The 27,684-nt window shown below is 38.8% G+C and overlaps 1 protein-coding gene across 1 annotated transcript in view; it reads right to left on the bottom strand.

The window, feature by feature from the left end:
* ncanb (neurocan b) overlaps positions 1-27,684 on the bottom strand; it is a 259,178-nt gene that overhangs the window by 93,529 nt on the left and 137,965 nt on the right. The gene's annotated exons all lie outside the window — the stretch shown is intronic.

Genomic DNA, 27,684 nt, shown 5'->3' with positions numbered 1-27,684 from the left:
CTAAGAATTCTCAATCTGTGTGGTTTACAAAAAATATTATTACTACTGCAGAAAACATTTTGTGTGCAGCTATAATAAAATCTGCATGAATAAATGTGCAATACAGAAGCACACAAACAGCAAACCTTCAGATGCGTGTACCAACATTGACTGTATACACCTGCTCATCCAGCAGCAGCAAGGCTACACTTAGACTCAGTGAACCCTGTAATAGCTTTGCTGAGACAGAGATCATGCTTCAGCCTGTTCAAGTGTTGCTCCTCTAAGAGAGTGATAAGCCATCAGCTGGGCCCCCGAAGAGCTTTAAACTTTAATGCTATACTACATTGGTAAGATGTACTAAAGCACATAAAATGGTTAGAGCCATATGCACGGCAGAGCAAATCTTCAAAGTAGGATCTTAAAGCTGGCTGCTGTGATCATCATGAAGGCTCAATGAGTCCTAGGCGTGAAATATTAACTTTGGCACTCGCATAATGGCTGCAAAAACATGACTTTTATGATTTAAATGGACTCTTTTAGTGCTTAGCTATGTCTCATGTAAAAGGTTAGACAATACAGCTATGATTGGAAAGTTCACAGTAAGTCAGAAAATCTGGTATAAATTTTATACATTATTAAATTAACCCTCAGACTGTCCTAGCAGATAATGTTATAAGATGTACAGGTAAATTTGTCTTTATCTCTGAAACAGAAAAATAAAAGAATGCCGCCTTAGAAATTCTGAAAATGCACTGTTTCTTAATGCTATTCTGTTTGAACAGTTACAGAAACTGAAGCTAGGCAGAAAATATGTGTATATATAATAATGGGTATAAAAATGTCTTTTTATTTTAATCCTTACGCAAAATTTAGCTCCTAGCTCTGACCATTTACAAGTGATGGCAAAGACAAAAAGTGCGAAAGGGGAATATGAATAAGAGAAAATGTCAAAGATAGGTGGAAAAATTAGAATAAGAGAGATCTCTTAAGGTGATACCGTCAAATGATTTTTTTTTTTTAAATAACTTTCACATACATTCCACACTTTATTGACCTGATTATTGTTCTTATGCTCTGATCAACATAGATAATGGGATCCATTAAAATTATTTTTTAATTGACAAGAATGACAAAAATTTATATAAGATATTTTTAAGTATTCCTAATGAATAAATTTAAATATTATCTCATAAGGATTTGTGTTTTTTTGATTACTTCTTACTTAAGCCTCTTTCCACTGAAAATAGCAGATTTTTATTCAAACATGGGTCAACATGCAACAGAAATTAGGAAAGTAAACAATGGATATCAACATGTAAAGAAGCCAGGGTGCAGTCAGTGTGCTTTATAGTTTCGCTCTATTATCTGTCTGAATTCCTCTCACCAGAGCTGCTCCATGTTTATTGAATGTAAGCAGAGCCGTTTTGGCTTGTTACATCAGAAGGGACTGGCAATAATAGTGTCACATATTTTAGCAGGTTTCCCACGTGATGTACACGAAGCAAATCGCCATCATACGAGGACGGTTGAGTTTTAATAAGATGGTAAAAATGTAAACAATCCGACGCAGGGCTCTCTATGCTAGGTGGCTAACGGCCGGCGGCCGGCGGTGCGCCAACAAGTCCTTGGAGTCTCATGTGCAGTTTACGAATGGATGGGTTCAGAAGCTGGAGCTCCTAAAGCCAGCAAACAGTGCTAACCGTTAGTGCTAACAACCACTCAGGCATGTAATGTACTTTTAACTAGCTGCTATGTGTTTCAAAGGTTTGGTTAGTAATGTTAACTGCCAAACCTCCCTAAACCCTCTGGGTTTCTCACATATTTGAGCCTTTTCCCGCTGGTTGAAATCAAGTTAAGGTGAAATTAATCAAATTAAAACCCGGCTGAGAGAGGGAGTCCAGTACGCGGTAGTCATAGGCAGTAGTCTGAGTAGCGGCGGCGGAGGCAGTCAACATTGCGGCCACGGAAAGTAATACGTCATGACGCCCAAGCCCTATTATTAATATATTCTTACATGTTTTAAATGTTTGACAGTTAATTACCTGTGACAAAGTGAGCACTGCAGACTCTGGCGTATTCCAGCTTAACACCGTCCAAATCGGACCTGGATATCAGTGTCAGCCATAGGTGACGGCGTTGTTCAGATAGCTGTTTTGTTTTTTCACATTGATTCACGAGTACGGCTGGTATGCGATAGAAAGAGCGTTGATCTCCACCTCCACGGGCCGTGCAACCAACAATTAAACACGTTTTCACCATTTTTCACTGTCAATACTGCCTAAGGCGTCATACAATGCAGGGTCAACGGTGCGAAACGACTGCCACCCAATATGGCGGACGCGCTGAGTAGTCACGTGAGCGTGACGTCACCTGAAAACCCCCTATTGTTCCTGGGTTTAAGCAAGTTTTCTGCCAGTGGGAAAGGGGTATTACTGTAGACTGTATCAACACTGCTGCCATAATGTAAGCAAAACTCTTTGAGTCCAAAGAAGTTAGTCTATCTCTACCTACATCCGTACAGCCTTTTAACCAGAATCGGTCTTTGAGTGAAACCACTAAGAAGAACTGCCTTCCTCATATACGATGAATGAAAATAAACAAAAAACAAAAATAAAAATAATGAAGCTCTGAGAGTGCAGACCTCTTCCAAGCAGCAAATATTGCACCATATTGTGACCTAGACCTACTGTATAGCTAAAACTTGCACATGATCTGGATCATTACCACATTTGAAAGAATGGTTTTTTGGCATAAGCACTTCTCTGGTAAAACATGTCCATAAACTTTGTTCCTAAATTTCAAATTAATTATGCTAGCAAACCAGCAACACTCCCTTTTATTGTGTTTTTGTCTTCAGTAAAATACCTCTGGACCTTTTGAGTCTGATGCTGAGGTTGTCGATACTCACTGCTGCCACCTTCTTGTTTAATGGGGAACTGCTTGTTACGCCAAACATCTCACACTGTTAGAGAATCATTAAAAAATCCTGTATCCAGTTTCTGCTCTGTATCATCGCCAACATTTAATGAAAGTTCCTTGGCATGAAGGACTCCTCTGATAGAATTTCACTACAATCTGTCCTTTTTCAGTTATTTTGAAAACAGAAAAACCACCACTGATGGAAACATGACCTCATAGTTTGAGGTAATAATTCTGAGGAACCACAGCACTCAGACTAGAACTAGCCTCTTAGAAAAAGAGTACAAGAGTAATTTGAAAACAGTAAATAAACCCCTCAACTTTTCTCATCTTCTTTCTCATCAGCTGAATTGAATTAACTATGTATTATACAGGTTAACAAAATACAGCAGTCAAACCATTTATGAGAAACATAAGATATTTAATTTTTGATGATATCCTTGATGACATCCTTTAAACACAGAGGGAGAATGGAAGGAGCGGAGGAGGGGTTATTCAATGACATGCATCTGGTATTGATTATATATCATGTCCAAACAGCTGTGTAAATGCTAGAAATGCAGCTACTTCATGCATTTAGGCTTCAAAAACTTGTAAAGAATGACTCAGTGAAGTTCAAACACAACAGTAAGGGGACGGTTTAAATGGCTTCAAATGTGTCTTGGTTGATGTACACTATATTGCCAAAAGTATTTGCTCACCCATCCAAATTATTGGAATCAGGTGTTCCAATCACTTCCATGGCCACAGGTGTATAAATTCAAGCACCTAGGCATGCAGACTGTTTTTACAAACATTTGTGAAAGAATGGGTCGCTCTCAGGAGCTCAGTGAATTCCAGCGTGGAACTGTGATAGGATGCCACCTGTGCAACAAATCCAGTCGTGAAATTTCCTCGCTCCTAAATATTCCACAGTCAACTGTCAGCTGTATTATAAGAAAATGGAAGTGTTTGGGAACGACAGCAACTCAGCCACGAAGTGGTAGGCCACGTAAACTGACGGAGCGGGGTCAGCGGATGCTGACGCGCATAGTGCGAAGAGGTCGCCAACTTTCTGCAGAGTCAATCACTACAGACCTCCAAACTTCATGTGGCCTTCAGATTAGCTCAAGAACAGTGCGCAGAGAGCTTCATGGAATGGGTTTCCATGGTCGAGCAGCTGCATCCAAGCCATACATCACCAAGTGCAATGCAAAGCGTCGGATGCGGTGGTGTAAAGCACGCCGCCACTGGACTCTAGAGCAGTGGAGACGCGTTCTCTGGAGTGACGAATCGCGCTTCTCCATCTGGCAATCTGATGGACGGGTCTGGGTTTGGCGGTTGCCAGGAGAACGGTACTTGTCTGACTGCATTGTGCCAAGTGTAAAGTTTGGTGGAGGGGGGATTATGGTGTGGGGTTGTTTTTCAGGAGCTGGGCTTGGCCCCTTAGTTCCAGTCTAAGGAACTCTGAATGCTTCAGCATACCAAGACATTTTGGACAATTCCATGCTCCCAACTTTGTGGGAACAGTTTGGAGCTGGCCCCTTCCTCTTCCAACATGACTGTGCACCAGTGCACAAAGCAAGGTCCATAAAGACATGGATGACAGAGTCTGGTGTGGATGAACTTGACTGGCCTGCACAGAGTCCTGACCTCAACCCGATAGAACACCTTTGGGATGAATTAGAGCGGAGACTGAGAGCCAGGCCTTCTCGTCCAACATCAGTGTGCGACCTCACAAATGCGCTTCTGGAAGAATGGTCAAAAATACCCATAAACACACTCCTAAACCTTGTGGACAGCCTTCCCAGAAGAGTTGAAGCTGTTCTAGCTGCAAAGGGTGGACCGACGTCATATTGAACCCTATGGATTAGGAACGGGATGTCACTTAAGCTCATATGTGAGTCAAGGCAGGTGAGCAAATACTTTTGGCAATATAGTGTATCTAGAGGGGCTGGTCTGAGTAAACTAAAAACTCCTGATCTACTCTGATTATCACAACAATCCAACAGAGAATGGTATAAAAACAGAAGAGCATCAAATGAGCAGTTGTGTGGATGAAAATGACATGGGTTAAAGTAAAACAGACAGAGTGGATCAGGTTGACACAAAAGGTAACGTCTGCTCAGGCAACAGCTCATTACAACCAAAATATATATTGTATTAAAGCTCTGTAAGAAAAATGTGTCAAACCATGAAACAGATGTACAATGGAAGGGGAAGATCACATCAGGTGCCTCTCTGTTTAGCCAAGAACTGGTTACTGCACACTGCAAAAACATTCTAGAAAAAATAATTAAAAATCTCTGATATTAAGTGTATTTAGCCTTAATTTGAGAAGGTAAAAAACAAGGGCATATGTTTGATTTGAACTTTGGTAGGGACATTATTGATCTGGTGTCATTGGTGCTATGCAATATGCATGCCCTTTTTTATGCTTGATGTGAGCATCAGTACTGATAAGAGGAATTCATTGTTTAAAGAGAAAAGCAGCATTTTGCTACATTATTAAAAATTTTATAAGCACTAAACACACTAGATGCTGTTTATCAACGTTTGAAGTATCATCAGCTCTGATGAATGTGGAATTAGGACTGCGTTCCACTTTGAAAATGGTTTCATTAACTGGAGTATAGAGATTCTAAAACATAATATAAATGTAAAATGTGCCTTTCCCCGACAGAGAAACCCACTTAGATCAGTAATTATACCAAAATTGTAAAACAACATATATAAACATTTTGCAAATAACAAAAAAAATGTTTTTGTCTTTCAAAAGTCTGACAATAATATTTCAAGAAGAAATTTTTAGTTTCACCTGGTATAATGTCATTAATAATCTTCTTTAAAGATTATTAAAGAGAATCGAGTCATAGAAAAAAATCAACGACAGACTAATCGATTTGCAAAATAATTGTTAGTTGCTGCCCTAATTTTATCGTAACATTGCAAACGCATTTCTTACTAAATACATGTGAAGTGGAGATAACAGCCAACCAAACAAGTCTGTTAATCAGGCAAACTATATTAAAATCAATGTGGCATGGAGTTCAGTGAGCTCCAAAAGAGATCACAGAATCCAATTTCTCATACTGAAAAGAACAAAACAACAACAACAAAAAAAACCTTACCTGAAGCCCTGAAGGTTCGGACACTTCTCTCTCTACCTGTGCTGCAACATCACTGCTCATTGTTTGAGTTCCCTAAATCATGAAAAACAGACATATGTACTGCATATGTACAGTCTTTCCTGTCTCAGCAGCTGAAGCCTGTGACTTTTGATGGCTTCTCTCATTAGTCTCCTACCTGCATGGTCACTTTGTTCAATATTATTTTCATTTGTTTTAAGAAAGCTAAATTTTATTAACTATGATTAACTTATGAAAGCATAAAAGGGAAACAAATTCAAGGGGGCGAATACTTATGATAGCCACTGCAACCCATTCCTTGTAACTCTTGCTGTACGGTCAGTGTTGTTGTCCTGCTGAGAGATTATTTTTTTCTTTTTATAAATAACCCTGCTCTAAATCTAATTCTGCTTTTCTCTTCTCTTTATCACTGACTTGTATGGTGTGTTTATTGGCATTTGAGAAGCTCTAACAGTACTTTAAAATGCATCTTATATAATGGAAAAGAGGCTGAGCAATGATGGTACAAAAGGACAGGACTAGTATATTCATGACCATAACAATGAAAGAAAATAAAATAGTTTATTTCTCCTAGAGTTACACAGTTAAATCACTCTCACAGTTCCTCTTCTCAGCAACATAAACTGTTTTCTCTCAACCTCTTCAATGGCTCACAGAAGCCCACATGTTTACCAGCAGACAAACAGAATGAAGCGTGACTAGCCCTTAGCTACTCTGCCAGACGTCTAGGACAGCAGAAAGCAGCAGAGGTGCTCTTGGTGAGAACCTTGCAGCTTAGTGTCACAGCGAATCGACTCGGAAAGGACAAGGGAGGAGTTACGTGTCAGCAGTTCAATTCAATTCAATTCAGTTTATTTATATAGCGCCAAATTCACAACACATGTCATCTCAAGGCACTTTACAGTTCAACCAGATCATACAGTCAAATTGATACAAAGTTTTCTATCTAAGGAAAACCAGTTGATTGCATTGACTCATTGACTCAAATACAATCCCCCACACTAAGCATGCTTGTAGCGACAGTGGAGAGGAAAAACTCCCTTTTAACAGGAAGAAACCTCCAGCAGAACCAGGCTCAGTGTGAGCGGCCATCTGCCGAGGCCGACTGGGGTTCAAGGAGACAGAAGCAGAGATACAAAAAGCAGCTGTAAAAGGCGGCCCCGTCCAGGAAACACACAGCCAGGCAGACGAGCTCCAAGGCAGCTCCCATGCCAGAGGACGAAGAGAGCACATCCACTCAGTCACGGTCAGAGAAACAGGACCACACTGGAAAACAGGCCGATCTCCAACATCTATTAACAAGGGTGTTGATAGAAGCAGCACAGCTGATGTTTTTTTTCCAGGATGACGTCACAGCCAAACAGGAACAGACGAGGCAAAGCTACTCTGAGGAAAAGCAGAGAAAGCAGAAGGTTAGAGATTGAACTAACAGATTCTGCAGAATAGGAGAACAGAGAGAAAATGAAGCAGAATGATGAAATGGGGGTCCCTATGTCCTCCAAAAGTCTAAGCCTATAGCAGCATAACTATAGAGATAGCTCAGGATAACCTGAGCCACCCTAACTATAAGCTTTATCAAAAATGAAAGTTTTAAGCCTAGCCTTAAAAGTAGACAGGGTGTCTGCCTCACGGACTAAAACTGGTAGTTGGTTCCACAGGAGAGGAGCCTGATAACTAAAAGATCTGCCTCCCATTCTACTTTTAGAAATTCTAGGAACCACTAGTAAACCTGCAGATTGAGAGCGAAGTGCTCTGTTAGGAACATAAGGAACAATCAGATCTCTGATATAAGATGGAGCTTGGCCATTTAAGGCTTTATATGTGAGAAGGAGGATTTTAAATTCTATTCTTGATTTAACAGGAAGCCAATGAAGAGAAGCCAGGATAGGAGAGATATGATCTCTCTTTTTCATTTTCATTAGAACTCTGGCTGCAGCATTTTGGATCAGCTGAAGGCTTTTAACTACAGTTTGTGGACTTCCTGATAGTAAAGAATTACAATAGTCCAGCCTTGAAGTAACAAATGCATGGACTAGTTTCTCAGCATCACCCCTGGACAGGATATTTCTAATTTTTGCAATGTTCCTCAAATGAAAGAAGGAAATTCTAGAAACCTCTTTGATATGGGATTTAAATGACAGGTCCTGATCAAAAATAACACCAAGATTTTTTACTTTATTATCTGAAATCAGTTTAATCCCATCCAAATGAAGTGACTGGCTAATCAGTTTCTTTTTCAGAGACTCTGGTCCAAAGACTATAACTTCTGTTTTGTCTGCATTCAGAAGCAGAAAGTTAAGAGTCATCCAGGTTTTTATGTCTTCAAGACATGCCTGTAATCTATGTAATGGGTTAGCTTCATCTGGATTTATAGACAGATATAGCTGGGTATCATCAGCATAACAGTGGAAATTAATCCCATGCTGTCTAATAATTCTACCAATTGGGAGCATGTATAAAGTAAAGAGAATTGGTCCTAGCACTGATCCCTGTGGTACTCCACAGGTAACCTTTGAGCGTGTTGAAGATCTATCATTAACATGAACAAACTGAATTCGATCAGATAGATAAGATTTAAACCAGTCTAGTGCTGTTCCTTTAATTCCAACAAAATATTCAAGTCTTTCTAAAAGAATATTATGGTCAACTGTATCAAATGCAGCACTAAGATCCAACAGGACGAGCACAGATACAAGTCCATTATCTGAGGCCATGAGAATATCATTAGTGACTTTCACCAGAGCTGTTTCAGTGCTATGATGAGCTCTAAAGCCAGACTGAAACTCTTCAAAAAGTTCATTATGGTGGAAGTGATCGCAAACTTGTTTGGCAACTACTTTCTCAAGAATTTTGGATAAGAAAGGAAGATTGGATATAGGTCTATAATTGACCAAGTCATCTGGGTCAAGAGACGGTTTCTTAAGCAGAGGTTTAATTACAGCAATCTTAAAAGCTTTAGGTACATATCCCTGTAACAGAGATAGATTAATCACATCTAAAATGGAGGAGGAGATCAAAGGGAATACCTCCTTAAATAACCTGGTTGGAACTGGATCTAACATACAAGTTGAAGGCTTAGATTTCAGTCCAAGCCTATTCAGCTGGCCTCCACACTGACAAACAAACTGAGTTTATTGTTACATCTCTGCCCATCCGTCATATGAAGACCTATCTGGGTATAAATACCAGTAAGAAAAGAACATACTGCAGTTACTAATAACATACAGATTAAATCGTCATTATTATTTTACAGTAGCTTAAATTTTTGTGTTTTTACAGCATATTCCTCCAGTGCAGACAATGCCCTGTAATCAACTCGCCCTGGTGGCATGGTGCTTCGTCAAACTTCAGGCAGCCGCTCAGCACCATTGTTAAAAAAAAAAACTTTTTGCTTCAATGTGTGGTTTAAAAAAAACAGGCTTAGTTTACTACAACTAATGAACAAAAAAAGAACCTAAAATAAAGAAAACTTTTTAGTTAAGTGAAAAAAAGAAAAGCAGTTTTAAAAGTAAAAAAAAAACATTACTAACTGAAACTGAATTGTGTGTTTATAAAACTAATTTAAACATACTAAAATGTACACCCTTTGTTTTCCTGTTTATGAATAAGTTTTTAGCCTGGAAAACTGTACGATTTACCATTTAAAAAATGTGATAGTTCTAGCTTTGATGTGCCATTCTGTAAAACAGGAAGACACAACATAAATTCTGAGTCATGGGGCCGGTATAAAGAAAAACGTATGTATGTATTGACAGTGTTCAAAATCAATAACCCTATAGGGTTGCTTTATGGCAGAGGTCACGCATTAGCGGACCGCGGTCCGGATCCAGACCCAGCTGCTGGCTAATCCGGACCCAACGTGATTTAAAACATTTATAAATTAATACATGTTGTTTGACGACAGTGTGTAACTTGACTTGCGCCGCCTCTTCGGTTTATATGGTAAAGCCCCCTTGAGCGCCAGGACCAGGCTCCACGTGATACAAATTAGTCAATGAGCTGTCAGTCTCGGGTTCTGCTGCTAGCTACTTTTCGACACAGCAGGCAAACCTGTGGTAAGCAGGGCGATGGGAAGGAAGGAGAAGATGATGAGAAAAAGAGTGCAGAGGAAGTGCGGACTACTGGAAGAAGCATGGTGAACTGGTGAAAGAAAAGTGAATTAGTGTGCTCAAAGATGACCCTGCACATTTTGAGTATCTTTGGCTCAACCAGCTGTGAAGCAGGATTCCCCAACATGACCATAATCAAAAATAAACAGCAATCCAGGCTCACGAATGAGCACCTTGATATGTGCTTTAGAATGGCTTTTTCGCCATTCAAACCCAGGTTTAAAAGCCTTGCAGGGCAGCCTAAAGCCCACCGCTATCATTAAACCACAAAATAAGTAAATAAATAAAACAAACGGTCAGTTCAGGTGTTTTATAAAATATGTGAATCAGGAAATCATCTTTATACCAAACTGAATGATTGCTGTTCTCTACTTCAAAAAACACTTTAGATTTTAAATTTTATATATTCTTAATATTGTTCTTATTTAAAAATTCAATGTATAACATGGATGCATAAACACCTCATTTTATTTCAGTGGTAAATAATATTTAAAGTAACAGATTATGATTAAAAATGTCTCCGGATGTTTACTGGTTGATGATTTTCTTTATTCGGACCCCGATGATTTTTAATTGGTTACCCCTGCTTTATGGATAAACAAAACCTGTTCCCACTTTTTTCCACATCAAACAGACCACACCCATTGCTGTCATATTCTCATTCAATATGTCTTCATTAAAATCAATCAGTATTTTTTGAGGTTATTGATAAAGTAAACTTCACCATTATCAGAGGTGGGTAGTAACTAATTACATTTACTCAGTTAGGAGTACTTTTACTGGGCCACACGTGTTATTTTTATTTGAGTAATACTCTTGTAAAGTATCTCTACTTGAAAACAGTTTCTTACAACTCTGACCTCTAGGAGTAATCTGATCTTTTCCAATATCAGCTGAACATGCAATAAACGGTAGATATTAACAGTGGAAGTTATTCACACATATAGGCAGTTCTTACTGTAAGGATTGTAAGGATGTGGAGAAAAAAATGGTAAAAGTATTTCTTCTGCATGTATTTGTTATTTTATATTGATGACATTTATTTTAATTTTTTATGCCTTTGAGTCTTTAAAATGCCTGAACTTGCACATAAAGTCTGTCGGCATCATTTCTAAAAATTAAATCTGATATTAGTTAATTATTACTCAGTACCAGGGTCCAAAATTAACTTTGACTCACCAGCCAAGTGGACAGGAAAACAAAATAATTTACCGGTCAAGCATTTTTTTTACCCTCTACAAAAAAAAATCTTCATATATTTTAAAGAAACTATTTTTTTATCTAAGGCATCATGTTGAATGCAAACAAAGTTACAGTAAAAAGTAATGTAGTTTAATTAAATAAAATTGTAATTTAGAATTTCGTAAAATTTCATTTGAAAAGTGCAACATATTTTTTATCTTTAGTTAGACTTCGACAGATTTATTTTGTCATTTTGTATACACAAGTGTAAACAAAAAGAAATTCCCTTTAGAACAGCTCTCTAGACAATTTCATTTTTAAAATGCAGCCTTGATAATGTAAGCAGCAGTGATGAAAAAAGAAAAAACACTGTGATATTAAGTCACTATACCTAGTTATGGAATGCTCATCATTCATGTTTGTGATTTTATGTTCTATTCAATTCCCAGCCAGCTGGGAATTTATATTTGTGATACTTGAAGATGTCTATTGCCCTCCCCGGCAGGGGTGGTAAATATCACATTTATTCAGATATTATTTTGGCTGTTATATACGGTTTATGAACGCACACCTTACCAGCGGTGTGTTAGAACAATACATGAAAGAGTGATTCAAGCACTAATCATGGTCAAACAGTTAATTCTGCACATACATGGAATAAATTCACTACAACTTCTGTTCAAAATATAAGAGTGTATTAACAAAAATCATTCAGCTCCAAGTCAAACTTATTTCAGTTTACCACTTTTAACTAAAACTATTGAAACTCAACTAAACTAAACTACTAGGTACAAAGAGGAAAGGAAACATGGTTGAAAACCATATTACAGTTTAAGATGGATCTTGTGTTTGAAAACCAAAGTTTATCTGGAAGAATTTGGGATATGATCAAATTAACTTTTCACTAATAAAGAGCAATTTGCATGTTTTCACACCTGTTCACAATGCAAATCCATGAGGTGAATAAAACCTTATTTGGCAAAATAATGTTTTATTAAATGATTTGCTTTATCAAGAACCAAAACACCTTTAGTCAAATGATTCTTTACCCTCTTTGAAATAGCTAGCAGCGAATAGACATCAGGATTCCACTAAATGACTCTTGGTCATACTTGGTAATCGAAGTGTAATCAGTATCTGAGTAACACATGAACACTAATGTTACATCAGTGTTTAAACCCTTAATGAAATAAAGCTTGTCCAAGATTTATTTGCTGAAGATTTACTGGCAGCAGTCTCAGAGAAGTTTCCATTCACACAGAGCTCTTTGTTTTTATCAGAGCGGTATAGCATTAGCCCCTCCAGGCTAATAGCATTTTCCGGTATTGCTGAATGCAGACAAGATTCAGTCAGAATAATGGTGCTGCAGTTACATATCTCCTTTTTTGAAGAGAGTTCGAGTCGGAGAGTATCCATTTTGTTTTCCAACGAGCGGACGTTGGAGAACAGGCTTGATGGAAGCGGTGGTCTGTGCGGATCTCTCTTTAGCTTGGCAGTTAGCCCTCCTCTGCAGCCCTGCTTTCTCCCACACATCTCTTCCTCCTTCCGTTATTTTGCTCTGTTGTCTTGTTTACATCCGTCCGTAGCACTCCGCGGCATTTCAAACGGACAAAAATGTCAGTATTTAAAAATTTTTGTGACTGTAGCTCCAGCAGGCGCTGGCGATCATAGATGCAGGTTTGATGTTTAGGTTGTGTCGTTTTAATCGGCATATCTTCTGAAATTGTCAAGAGGACCTGTTATTTGCCGCTTCCTTGGAGTGCCGCCATCTGATAGATGCATGGGCAGTACAAAACGATATTTTTATCTTTTTGTCTTTGTATTGATATAGCCATCAGCTTTAACAACAGTTGCTGTAGCATGGGTTGTTTTCGACTGAGCCTGAGACACGAATATGCAATGTGGCATTTACTGCATTTGTGTTGACAAATGTTCTCCAGTTTCATAGGCTGACAGCCAATGAGCTGTCAGGTCCTCACTCAGACGCAAAGACAAGAGCAAAATACATCCCCCTAAATATAGATTGTGCCTTCTGTATTATCTTTTTAATATGTTTTTTACAAATTGTGATTGTTGATTTATGATGTGAGGAAAAAAAATATATAATAAAATTCCTTGTTCATTAGCACAAATGTGTAAAAAAAAAAAAAAAAAAAAAAAGATTTCTCAGAAAACAGCTTTGCTTTCTATTTAAGCCGCCTGTTTCCAGCCATCGGTTCCAGATTATTTGAGCACAGTGTGAGAGATTTTTAGCTATCTGAGTTTCTGATAACTTGATCCTGACTAGTTTCTGACCCTTGACTTCTAAGTTTAGGTTACCCCTGTTCTACTCTGTAGCCTGATCTTTTTTCCAGACAGTTACCTGGATTCCGGCTACTAACAACCTTGGACCTGTCTTCTGACCTTGGCTTGGATATCCCTTCGGCGCCTCTTCGGACATTTGATCTTCTGGTCTGGAAATCTATTCCTGCTTCGACTTTGGACTATCCCTCTGGATAAGCAGCAGGACACTGAGTTCCTTAATAAACACTAGTTTTGTAGCTTGATCTGCTTGAATTCCGGGTCCTATATTCTTAGCTTCTGACAAAAACATAGAAGAAAACCCTAAAAAGTGTAGCCTATAGCTATATTTCCAATATTGTGCCGCTTTACTTTGACCTTGGCCTTTATTGCTGTATATCTTCAGTTCAACAGGCTTTTCTCCTAATCAGCTAAATCCATCTTTCCACTAATTGCAACTTCAAGAAAAGCATTCCCATAAGATACACTTATGTTATATTAATCCACCACGAAAACCACAAAATTAAATGTTGTCCTAATATGAGTGGAGAACCTGAACCTGAGCGGAAAACCCCTGCATGCATTGCTCTGATCTATTTAAAGATAAGAGAGTTGAGAAGTTTCAAACCACAAAAATGTCCAGCATATAAAATTTTCATTCACTGAGATGTAATGAAAATTGTCTTTGTTTTTGTTTCTATTTCATAACTATGCACTGCTTTGTGTTCATAGATCAGATCAAGTCCCAACAGGGAAAAAAAATTATTTATCATTTAGGAACTTGGCTTATGGCCTAATCAAGGCACTGTACCAACAATACAATCTGAAATCCGACAGTTGTCTCATGCCTCCTGAGGGATTGACTGTTAAATGCAGTTAGAAAAGTGAAATATTCTTTCCCCAAAACAAAGGAGATTCCTGTTTTTATCTGGTGTCTTCTCAATGCTCCATTGTGATGCTTACATAAGCCAGTGTCTTCCAGTCTGCACATCTACACATTGACTTCACACTGAGGATTTTATTCTCTCTGACAGTTTGCTGTCATGCTATCTGTTTTAATCCATCTCTTCCATAATCTCCCAATTGGTAGCATGCAGTGGTATTGCTGTGCTTTATGTTATGAAACTCTCCACACCTTCAGGGGCCCCAAGGCTGTACCTGACAGTGAACACTGACATGAAGGGATTCATAGGGGAAGAAATAAGAGGCCTTTTTCACTGAATTGGTGTCTGTGTTTTAATGGGGTGACATAAGGCCATAGCAGAGGTCTTCTTTGATCTGCTTTAAGGAGGTGTTTAAAAGAAAATGACTGCAATAAATAAAGGTGCAGATGAATGACACGACGCTCGAATGACACGACGACAGGTTGATGTCTTCATTTGCGATGTGGCTAAATGTTTTGTTTCTTCCCATAAGCGAATCATTTGGTGTAAATGCTGTGTTAAAACTACACCTTGCTTTTGTGACAGTAATATCTGCCATTATGAAATACAGAGTGAGGTAGAAAAACACACACACACACACACATATATATATAAATATATATATATATATATATATATATATATATATATATATATATATATATATATATATATATATATATATATATATATATATATATATATATACAGGACTGTCTCAGAAAATTAGAATATTGTGATAAAGTTCTTTATTTTCTGTAATGCAATTAAAAATCATGAAATGTCATACATTCTGGATTAATTACAAATCAACTGAAATATCGCAACCCTTTTATTGTTTTAATATAGCTGATTATGGTGTACAGCTGAAGAAAACTCAAAAATCCTATCTCAAAATATTAGAATATTGTGAAAAAGTATACTAGTAGGCTATTCAACTAATCACTTGAATCGTCTAATTAACTCGAAACACCTGCAAGGCTTTCCTGAGCCTTGAAAAACACTCAGCTTGGTTCAGTAAACTAAATCACAAGTATGGGGAAGACTGCTGATCTGACTGCTGTCCAGAAGACCATCATTGACACCCTCCATCAGGAGGGTAAGACACAAAAAGAAATTTCTCAAAGAGCAGGCTGTTCACAGAGTGCAGTTTCAAAGCACATTCACAAAAAGTGTGTTGGAAGGGGGAAATGTGGCAGGAAACGCGGCACAACCAAGAGAGGTGACCGCAGCATTAACAGCATTGTGAAGAAGAGCCGCTTCCAGAATTTGGGGGAACTTCAAAGACAGTGGACTGAAGCTGGAGTCCAGGTATCAAAAGCCACTGTTCATAGACGTGTCCGGGAAATGGGCTACAATAGCCGTATTTCCATGGTCAAGCCACTTCTGAACTCAAGACAACGAAAGAAGCGTCTGACTTGGGCTATGGAAAAGAAGCACTGGACAGTTGCAGAGTGGTCCAAAGTCCTCTTTTCAGACCAAAGCAAGTTTTGTATGTCATTTGGTAGTCAAGGCGCCAGAGTCTGGAGAAAGGCTGGAGAGGCGCAAAATCCAAGTTGCTTGAAATCCAGTGTGAAGTTCCCACAGTCAACGATGGTTTGGGGAGCCATGTCAGCTGCTGGTGTTGGTCCACTGTGTTTCATCAAGTCCAGAGTAAATGCAGCTGCGTATCAAGAGATTTTAGAGCACTACATGCTTCCATCTGCTTAAAAGCTCTATGGAGATGATGATTTCATTTTCCAGCATGATCTGGCACCTGGCCACAGTGCCAAAACCACCAGTAACTGGTGTACTGACCATGGCATTTCTGTCCTTGATTGGCTTGCCAATTCCCCTGACCTGAACCCCATAGAGAATTTGTGGGGTATTGTGAAGAAGAAGCTAAAAGACACCAGACCCAACAATGCAAATGAGCTAAAGGCCGCTATTGAAGCATCCTGGGCATCCATAACACCTCAGCAATGCCACAGGCTGATTGCCTCCATGCTACGCCGCATTGATGCAGTAATCTATGCAAAATGATTCCCAACCAAGTACTGAGTGCATTAATGGACATTATCAAATGTTTGATTTTGTTTTGCTGTTATAATTTTTTTTTTACTTGGTCTGAGGAAATATTCTAATATTTTGAGATAGGATTTTTTAGTTTTCTTCAGCTGTACACCATAATCAGCTATATTAAAACAATAAAAGGCTTGCAATATTTCAGTTGATTTATAATGAATCCAGAATGTATGACATTTCATGATTTTTAATTGCATTACAGAAAATAAAGAACTTTATCACAATATTCTAATTTTCTGAGACAGTCCTGTATATTCACATGGAGTGTAATGATAAAACTTTACATTGTTTTCCAACATGTTGGTACCAAAAAAATGTGAAAGGGAATTCAGATTAGGGCAAGCATTGGCAAGTAGCTTTAAGGGGCTGCAAAATGAGAAAATATTCACAACAATGACACATTTCCTTCTTCATTGCACCTGCAGGATTTCTAAGAAGAACAATAATTCAGTCATCCTCTGCTATAACAACAGCTCTGAGTCATACAGTCCAGAAAAAATCAAATGGAGCAGCCTTAGATGAGGCTCCTAGAGGCTGAATGATCACCTGGTTTGTTTTGGCAGGAAAGATAATAAAGCCCTTTATGATGGTATAAGAGAGTCAGTTCCAAAGAGGTTTTGTTGCCTTTCTGTCTATCAGTAGAACACTGAGTGAAAATTTTGATGGTTCATTATTTCTACAAACAGTCTTTTACATCTCTAAATGAACATTTTCATTCAAAATGTCCATCAAGATAACGGCTGCCTTCCAAGCGAACTTCAGTAATGATTTTGTTTCTCATTTAAGCCTGAAGTCATTGTGTGTAAAATGTCATAAAATTAAAAGCCCTACGGAATATAGTAAAAAATTATAGTAAAATTATAGTAAAAATTTAGATTTTCATGCTCTATAAATAACCTGTCATGATAAGGTGCTTCAGTATACCAATAGAGACTGAATAACACAAGTAAAAAGACTTTAATGAAATGCTCTGATTGGAGTCGACAAGCAGGACCCTTTATAACTTTTTTCATTTCAAGTTCAAGAAATAAAATTTCAGCCAAGGACTCAGAAAATACAAATATTTTAAAAGCCAAACAACGTATTGTTACATCTCTGCCTGCCCATCCTTATTAAAAAGGGTTATCTGGGTAAACATATCAGTAGGATAAGAACCTACTGCAGTTTCTCATAAAAATATAGATTGAATCTTCACCATTCTTTAACTTCAGCTTAGGTTTTTGTGCTTTTACAACAACTAGCCCACAAATTTGAAGGTCCCTCATATCATCAGTCCCTTCTCCACTGGCCTAAAGCTTCTTCCTCAGCCACATGTCAATCCTATTTTCCATATCTCCCAAATCAAACCAGTTTTCTTCAGTCTTTCATCCAGCATTTCCTCCCATCTCTCTCCAGTTAATCCCATTCAATTCAATTCAGTTTATTTATATAGCGCCAATTCCCAACAAAAGTCATCTCAAGGCACTTTACAGTTCAACCAGATCATACAGTCAAATTGATTCAAAGTTTTCTATCTAAGGAAAACCAGTTGATTGCATCGACTCGTTGACTCAAATACAATCCCTCACACTAAGCATGCTTGTAGTGACAGTGGCTACGTTTACATGGACACAACTAATCGGATTGAAGGCCTAATCAGATCAAAAATGTTTCATGTAAACATGTCAGACTGAAGATTCTAATCCGATTCGGTCCGATCGGATCTAAATTTAATTCCGAATGAGAGAGGTGGTTTTTGCCGATCGCCATTCCGATTGGCGTCCATGTAAACACCCATTCGGATCTGAAGAGTAAAATAATCTTCACTGCGCATGTGTGCGACGTCAGCGTGACGTTTTTCCGCCTTGTCAACAACAGGAAACCACCGGTCGCTCTCGCTCTCGCTGTGAACAACATGGCGGGAGGAGTCTAGGAACGCCGACTTATACACTCAAGTTCATTTAAAGCTGCAGGAAGCAGGAATTTATCCTCCTCCTCTTCCTCTTTTCTCTCTCCACAGCCCACTCGCTCTCCCACGCCGGCTCAATCGCTCATTCTATATTTCTCTCGTACATTTCGCTGCCAAGCGCTTTTTTCCTCCTCTCTCCTTTTTTCTTTCCGCTCGCTCCGAGCGCATCGTTTGTCAGGCCTCCCAAAAACCAGACGCAGACAGAACTGCCAAGTTTGGCAGGAAGTTCTGCGCATGCTTAAAAGATTTAATCTGATCCAACGCTTGGTACATGTGTACACACGTCATGATCGGATCATTTCATTTAGTGTCCATGTAAACGGAGATTTTGAATTTCCGATCAACCAAGGTTTGGATCGGATCGGGGAAATTTTGCGCATGTAAACGTAGCTAGTGAAGAGGAAAAACTCCCTTTTAACAGGAAGAAACCTCCAGCAGAACCAGGCTCAGTGTAAGCGACCATCTGCCGAGGCCGATGTCCTCCAGCAGTCTAAGCCTATAGCAGCATAACTATATAGCCACTCTAACTATAAGCTTTATCAAAAAGGAAAGTTTTAAGCTTAACCTTAGTAGACACTGATCCCTTAGCTTAACCTTAGTAGACACATCTAAAATGAAGGAGGAGATCAAAGGGAATTTCTCCTTAAATAACCTGGTTGGAACTGGATCTAACATACAAGTTGAAGGCTTAGATAAAGACAATAGTTTTGCTAACTCCATCTTCTATCCTCTCCATTTCAGACAAGGAACTCTATAGAATACTTAAAGAACAATTTACTCTCTAAAGGAGCCTTCCTACCGAGCAAAAACTGGTTAAAAAGACATTGAAAAGACGACATGATTTACATCCAGGCAACGTCTACATTTGGTTGAAAAGACATTGAAAACTGGGTTTGCAACATATTTTATTGAACTAAAGTGAATTTTGGACCAACCAAACACATAGATAATATTTAAAAAATAAACCTTATTGAACTGTTGCTCAGCGGACCAGGGAATGCAAAGGGGCGAGGGCTGGGTGTTGTCTTGGCTATGATTGACAGTTGTGGATATAAGTCTATTGAAAGCGATTCGAGATCTGATAGATTTACTGAAATCAGGATGTAATACAGTTGATTAAACAAAGTGTGTGCAGGTGATGTAATTATTTCACAAATAATGATGTCATATGGCTGATTAAGTTTATGCTGGTCTGACAGCATTACTTCTCCGACAGATGTAACTGTTGGTTTGTGCCATGTACTAAATGACAATCTAACAATACATACTGACTGGACGGAACCATACAGGTTCCAGCCTACCGTGGAATGAGTTTCTGAGTGGAAGGTTAGTATTCTAGATTAAATATAATGGTTACATTAAACTTTACACACTCAAAATCTATTCCAACATAAGTTTTGCATCTTTTTTGATAGTTTAAGCATCTAGTACAATCTTTCATAGATTAATTAAATGTGTGTGATAGTTTAAGTCAGAGTCTTTAAGAAAAAAAACATCACTCTGATGGTGCAGAAGTCTTAAAACTCATGTATCAAATATGATACAATTGGCTCTAAATTGTTGAAGAGGGAAACTTTAAGCAAAGAACTGGTTAACTATATTAACATTTTCTGTAGTCGAGTTATAAAGTCTGATTGTATAAGTAGATTAAAGGAATAGTACACCCAAAACATGATTAGCCTTCATTTTCTACTCAACCCCATGCTGAACAACACTCTGGAGTACTTTTTTGATATCTCAAATGCATCTGGAGATCTGGGAGGCTTCTTGCTGTCTGCTGACATTCAAATAATGGAGGTCTATGGTGACCGAGACAGAAAGGTCCATAAAAGTCCACAAAAAACGTGTCAATATTCCTCCATACTGCTCGTCCAATGTATTCCAAGTGTCCTGAGTGGGTAGCATCCAGAATTTACTCGAAACGAAGTCATTTAGAATGTTTTTAGAGCATAAACAGTAGTGTATAGGATTTCCTGAAAGCGCGCACATGCGCGCTCACGACGCTACGGAAGCCGGCAGACCAAGCCAGATGAAAGTGCGCATTCAGCGTCTGCTCTGCCAATAATGCAAGCGTAGAAGAAGAAATGTGCTGTTTACCTGTGCAGAGAAAGAAACAACGAAAGAAAAATGTCTGAGGACTTCAGTGTTGAGGAAGAGCATGAGTTCTTTGCCGAGCTGAATGCGCTGGTTTGGTCTGCCGGCTTCCGTAGCGTCGTGAGCGCGCATGTGCGCGCTTTCAGGAAATCCTATACACTACTGTTTATGCTCTAAAAACATTCTAAATGACTTCGTTTCGAGTAAATTCTGGATGCTACCCACTCAGGACACTTGGAATACATTGGAAGAGCAGTATGGAGGAATATTGACACGTTTTTTTTGGACTTTTATGGACCTTTCTGTCTCGGTCACCATAGACCTCCATTATTTGAATGTCAGCAGACAGCAAGAAGCCTCCCAGATCTCCAGATGCATTTGAGATATCAAAAAAGTACTCCAGAGTGTTGTTCAGCATGGGTGTGAGTAGAAAATGAAGGCTAATCATGTTTTGGGTGTACTATTCCTTTAAGTACAATTTTAAAAAGTACATTTAAAGCTTAAATGTACTTTTAAAAGTACATTTAACGTTGGAGAAATACTTTTAATATCTGTAGCAGCACAGCAATATGCAATGAGCCATTTAATTGACAAATCATATCAAAGTTTTAGTGGGAGACAAACTTGTTTACTGAAGCCTTTAGTTTATTACATAAAGTCTAATGTATCTGAAAACAGTGTACAGGACTGCTCATATATTTTGTCTTGTAGTTTTTTAATGCCCTTTTAATAAGGCGCCAAAGAACATGCCAGTGTGGCTGCAGTTTCCCCAAATTGTATGGACCTTAGGGTAACTAAATATGTACAGGTGCTTCATCCGGTCTGTTCCTGTTTAGCTGTGACTCCATCTTGGAGAAAAAAATCAGCTGTGCTGCTTTCATCAGCGTCTTTGTTTATAGATGTTGGAGCTTGGCCTGTTTTTCAGTTTAGTCCTTATTCTCCACCTGTGATTAACTGTGTGTGCACTCTTTCCTCCTCTGACATGGAAGCTAGCTCAGAACTGGTTGACTGTAACCTTTGTGTATCTCTGCTTCTTTTTCTACGTCTGCTTCTTTCTCCTTGAACCCCAGTTGGCCTCGGCAGATGGCCACTCACACCGAGTCTGGTTCTGCTGGAGGTTTCTTTCTGTTAAGAGAGAGTTTTCCTTTCCACTCCCGCTGCAAGCATGCTTGGTGTAAGGGATTGCTGAAGAGTCAATGAGTCAAAGCAATCAGCTGGTTTTCCTTGGATAGAAAACTTTGAACCAATCTAACTGTGTGATCTGGTTGAATTGTCTCTTTAAAGTGTCTAGAGATTACATGTGTTTTGAATTGGAGCTTGAGAAATAAACTCAATTGAATTGAAATAACTTTATTTTTTTCTTTTGTACAAGACAAATTTGTCTGTTCCTCAACTCCAAAAATCCACAGATATCTAAAAAAAACTGTTGAAGATAATATTAGAATAACATATTAACTAATATGTTGTATTGTTTAAAGAGAACAAAAGAAATACTTTCTTTAAAATAAATGAAGTTGTAATATAAATTTGTTTTGAACTCTACCTTCCCACAGTGAAATGTTGTGATTTCACTTTCATCATGCCAGGGAAATCTCACAGCTTTGCCATTGTTAACAGTGGCACAAACTCATTAACATTTCACAGTGTAATTTGTCCTTTCATTTCACCATTTTTATAGTTTAAAGGCACAGAAAAAGCCTCTTCCACTCTCTTGCCACACAGTGGTGTGTAAATCCATTTCATCATAATATATGATGAAACCTGGTGTCCCTAAAGGGTATATTGTTACAAATCCCATTTATTTAATAAGGGGCTGGCAAGTGAACTGGATTAGATTCAGCAAGAGTCTTTGATATGGACAAATTGAGGAATTACACCATTAGAAGTGAGAATAAGGAGAAGCAGTGGACAGTGGCAGATTAAGCTGTGGAACAGATTTACAGAAAGGTGACAGCTGAGGCTTATTGAAACCAGTGGACATATACTATTTGACAGAAATCCACCGTGCTGCGCTGTATCAAACTGCAGTTCAAGAAGCTATCAAAAATTATGCCAGCGGCTGTCTTACCCATGACCGGAGGAGTGATAAAAAAAAAAAAATAAATTCATGGAGAAGAAAAGCATGGGAGATAAAAAGGAAGCAAACAGGGGATAGGGAGAGAGAAAGGTTAGGTGGAATAAAGAGGGGAGCAACCGAGAGAAAGATGTTGGAAAATCAATAGCGTTCTATATGCAGCGTCGAGAACATGCCCTCTCCCTGCCCCTATGCAAGGTCCCCACCAGCCAACAGACAGACTGAGCATCCATCCACAGACCCAATCTCACAATTTGCCACCACAGCCTGTTACGTCTCACACACACACACCCCAACACAGAGAGTGAGCGTATGGACTCTCCTCCAAATTTAACACTCTAATTTAGTTGTGGGCTTGCTGCCGTGTTATTGATGTTGCCAGGGGTCTGATCCATCTTTAGTCTTGGACAAGGCTTTAGTCAAGATGACAATAACTCAGAGGCATCCTGTTCCCTACTTGCCAGAGCGTCAGACTGGTATCAGTAATTTACAGACTAGATAGATGGCCAATAATACTATATGCCCCTGCATTGCTTCATCACCCAAGAGGGTCTTGATGTCAGCGCTGCCTACCCTCCTTGCTGTAAATTTCCATCGTAGCGAACATGTATTGGATGGGGAATCAATTTTATAACTTCTACAAACTGTCAAAAAAACTTGGAGAAATGTGATGTTTGGGTTTGTACAATATACAAGATTATTTTTTTTATAATACAAGAAATATCAAATGAAATATGTTTAATGCCTTTCGGGGTTTAAAAAAAGGGATTTTCTGAGTGTGTTTCTGTGTTTTTAATGGTGTCACACATAAGATAAATTATTGAATTTTTCTCTGGCAGAGTTTGTCTCGCTTGTGTTTTTTTGCTTAGATTCAGCTGTGTAATGTGAGGGAGTGGGTGTATGTATGCGTGTGTGCGTGTGAACCGCTGTGTGGTGTTTTAGCTGGAGGCTACCGCAGTGGGAATTGCAAAAGGTGGATGTGGAGTTATGCACCAGTCCAGGATCTTATCAAAACAATATTCTCCCAAACAGAGCAGAGAGGGGGCCTGAGCCTGGTCTGATAACAATGAATGATGAGTGAAGCTGGAAAAGACATGACAAAAAAAAGGGGCAAGATGGAGAGAAGCAATATAGCCTCTGTAGACCCACTGCAGTGCGTTAGTGGAATCTGTCATCACTGATTAAACAGGTTTATGTCGTCATAAAGACAGCATTGTTGAGGACATGTTCACCTCTTGCATCTTTCCCCTCCCAGAGTCATCTGTTCTGCCGCCCTCTCCGTTATCAAGTCTGCACCAAAAACTGAACTGAACCAAAAACTACAAACAATAACAGTGGGAAGGTGATGTGCTTGTTATCCTGTGCAAGCTGCAAGTGAAATATGAGCTGGATAAAAGGAAAACATTCTATCGCCCTCATTGTGGCTGTTAAATTTAATTATGTCACCAGAAGCAGGTCGATATGTTAACTATTTCATGTAATAAAGGACAGAAAATGATTTTCAGACACCTGGTTGCATAAATCAGTTTTCATTCTGTGAATAAATCAGTCTGACATATTTACACATTCATTTAACGAAATTATTGCATATTGGGTCACAGTCAGGCTCAACAACAGGTATATAGGATATATGAAGTGGAGGCTCTCTGTATGGAACAAACCATGTGAACAGTGTTTGGCCTTGGTCCTTCTGCTGAAACCAGGATCTAATCAGAATATTGTCTGGTTGCTGTTATTAGGTGGTTTCAGACATTCTTTCAAAGGCACAGTAAACATGAACACACTCCTCAACAAAGGAGGGTTGCTCTGGAAAAACAACAAAACAAACAAAAGCAAAACCAGAGGGTGCTCTATTCTGTTAGTAAAGCATGTGCATAAATGATTCTTAGGTCTTAACTGAAGGGCTATTCAAAATCTAGGAGGTGATGAAATCAAAAGGAATAAAACAAGCTTTCCAAACACAAATATGGAATAAAAAGAATAGAAAAAACACAAATGTTTACCCTGAAAAATATCAACCATGTTAATAAAGTAGTTGAAACTCTTTAATTCCCTGCTCTGCATTTATTCTTCAGTTTGACTTTTCTTACATTTTGAACCCTCATTTTATGTTATTTCTTTACTTGTATGTTGTAATTGACCAGTTGCTGAGTGTACCGTATTTTCACGACTATAAGGCACACTTAAACGTCTTTTTTTTCCCTCAAAATGTGCGGTGCGCCCTTTGGTGCGGTGCGCCTTATGTGTGTTCCAACTGCGACTTTTGAGACCACCTCATTGAGGAGATGATGAAAGAGTGGCTGAATGGAAGGAGACCAGGTGTTTTTTTTTTCCACTCATCACCATCGCTGTTAATATGTAACTCCATGCCTGCCCATCTCACAGCTGATGTGAAAATAATGGGGAAACAAATTAACCCTGTGCTCGCTGTTCAACCGCTCCACATCGGTGTGAACCGGACCCAGCAGGTGCAGCAGAAGCAGCGAGTTTACATGCAAAGTCAATGGTTGACGCGCGTATAGGTGCAGCAAAGGTCCTGCAGCGCGTTTTGAGCTGCAGCCGCAGCGCCTCTGGAGCGTTTAAGTATCTGACGCGCCGCCAACGCGCTGCTGCTGCTCGAGATGGAAAAATTGAAGTTTTGCTGCTGGACGCGCCGCATCAACCAATCAGAGAAGCTGATCTGGGAGCTGACAGCGAGACAGACACATCGCTCTGATGACATATGATATTAAGGAAAATGGAAAAGGCTGGATGAATGAGGAGATGATGAAAGGCAGGTGTATGTGAGGAGACAAGGTGCTTTTTTCCACGCATCACCATCGCTGCGTGCCCATCTCACAGCCGATGTGAAAAAAAAGGTGAATCAAATGGATACTGTGCTCGCTGTTATCCAGGGGGGTCTGACAAAGGAACTTCAACCGCTCGACATCGGTGTGACGCGGCCGTTCAAAGTAAGGCTGCACGTGGGAGCGATGGATGACCGACAGAGACCACAGTTTCAGGATAAGTGGAAGGCAGCGCCGGGCAAGTTACGCCACCGTTTGAGGATGGATTGTAGATGGACTAACGTGTCTGCTGGCTCTGTTGTTCAAGCTTTCGCAAAAGCCGGCATTATTTCTGAGGAGCCGCGCTGCACGGAAAGTGACTCTGACAGCGCAGAAGGGGAAATTGGCATGTCTGATTTAGCGCAGCTGTTTTATTCAGAAACAGAGGATGATGACTTTGATGGGTTTGATTAATACTTTGTAATAAATACTTGAATAAAGCACAATCATACTCAGTTTTGCTCCCGCTCTATTTTTCTACCTGAAAACTTAATTCAACAGCAGCATCTGGGCGGGTCTCCTCCTCTTCTTCAGCGCGGTGGCTGGCAGGTGTTTTTTCATCTAAATAATCTTAATCTTGCAGCTATATTTGCTGTGATCAGTGGGAATAAAATAGTTTTAATATGTTTTTAAGTGAGAAAGTCCACCTGAAAACTTAATTACAGTCAGTTCATCCAGATTATCTATTTCTGTCGGAGGCGCTCAGACCCCCACATACCAGCGGTGCACCGACAGCAGAAATCCATTCAACAGCAGCCTCACCGTGGCGGCTGGCAGGTGTTTATCATCTAAATAATTTAAACTGCAGGCACCAGGATACCGGCAATAAAAACGAACATATTCCGTTGGCAGGTTTTAGGATTTTAAGTTAATTTAGGAGTAATCACAGCGCACTGTCATCTGCGATGTGTCTGTCTCATGGCCAGCTCGCAGGTTTGATTAATACTTTGTAATAAATACATGAATAAAGCACAGTCATACTCAGTTTTGCCCCCGCTGTATTTTTAAATACGCAGTAGAGCTATTTAAAGGTAGTAGAGGACATGTACCTGTATATAAAAAATGCGCCCTATAGTCCGGTGCGCCTTATGTGTGTGTTAAATACAGAAATGGGACACATAACTGAGAGTGCGCCTTTTAGTCCGGTGCGCCTTATGGTCGTGAAAATACGGTAACCAAAGAAAGCAGAAACATTGTAGGGAAATGATAGCATGTTGTTACTGACCTATTTAAATCAACATCAGTAACCAAAAGCAAAGCGCTTACTAACCACCTTCTACACACCTTTTTATTCTCTTTTCTTCAGGCAGTAGATAATATACTCAACTTACCGTAGGTGTAGAACAGATAGACTGAAACATTAATTTTCCCCTATTTTCCCAGTTTTGTTGGAAATACGTTTCATTATTAATGTCTAATCATAAGCATTGATGCAAATTAACTGATATACAACAGTCATTTATTTTAATTGATTTATTTAATTTTAATTAATCTCTTTTTTCTCCTATTTTCTGTCCTACTAATTGCTTGTGTAAATGTATACTGCTGCCCCTATGTGTTCAAAAGAAATTCTCTATATCAGGGGTCTTTGATGCCCCACCCCCTGGAGCTTTTTCAAAAATGATTGGAAATGGAAAAAGATGTATTTTTTTTTTGTGTGTTTATTTTAATATGGTGTGCAGGAGGTCAAACAGACATGCATGATGTTTCCAATGCTGTACAAATAAGTAAAAATAAATACATTTAAACAATTTATGGTGGGCTAATACACTCAAGTAAAAGTATAAAAGTACCATTTTAAAACTACTTAAAATATAAAAGTAAAAGTAATGCAGAAAAAAATGCTAATGAACAAAGCATTTCGGCACTACCATATTAAAGGAAATTGTTCTACAGTTCTGGATGATAACTTCCTTATACTACATTTTCTTTGTTTTATAACTAATAGCAACAGTGTAAAATTTAACTGTGCATTATCTTGACAAAACTATTTATTTAGGTATTTAGGGAACAACAACTAAGGGCTGCACCGAGTCAAACCACAAAGAAATTAATGTCTGGATGAAACTAATTATTTTGATTGTTTTGATTTTTTTAAAAACCAACAGACAGTAAAGAAAATAAACTTAAATGAAACAAATCTAACAAATCTATTT

This window comes from Cyprinodon tularosa, unplaced genomic scaffold (assembly GCF_016077235.1).
Source record: "Cyprinodon tularosa strain WSP-4 unplaced genomic scaffold, ASM1607723v1 ctg278, whole genome shotgun sequence".
In the NCBI taxonomy this organism is placed as follows: Eukaryota; Metazoa; Chordata; class Actinopteri; order Cyprinodontiformes; family Cyprinodontidae; genus Cyprinodon; species Cyprinodon tularosa.
This window is presented reverse-complemented; position numbering and strand designations above follow the sequence as displayed.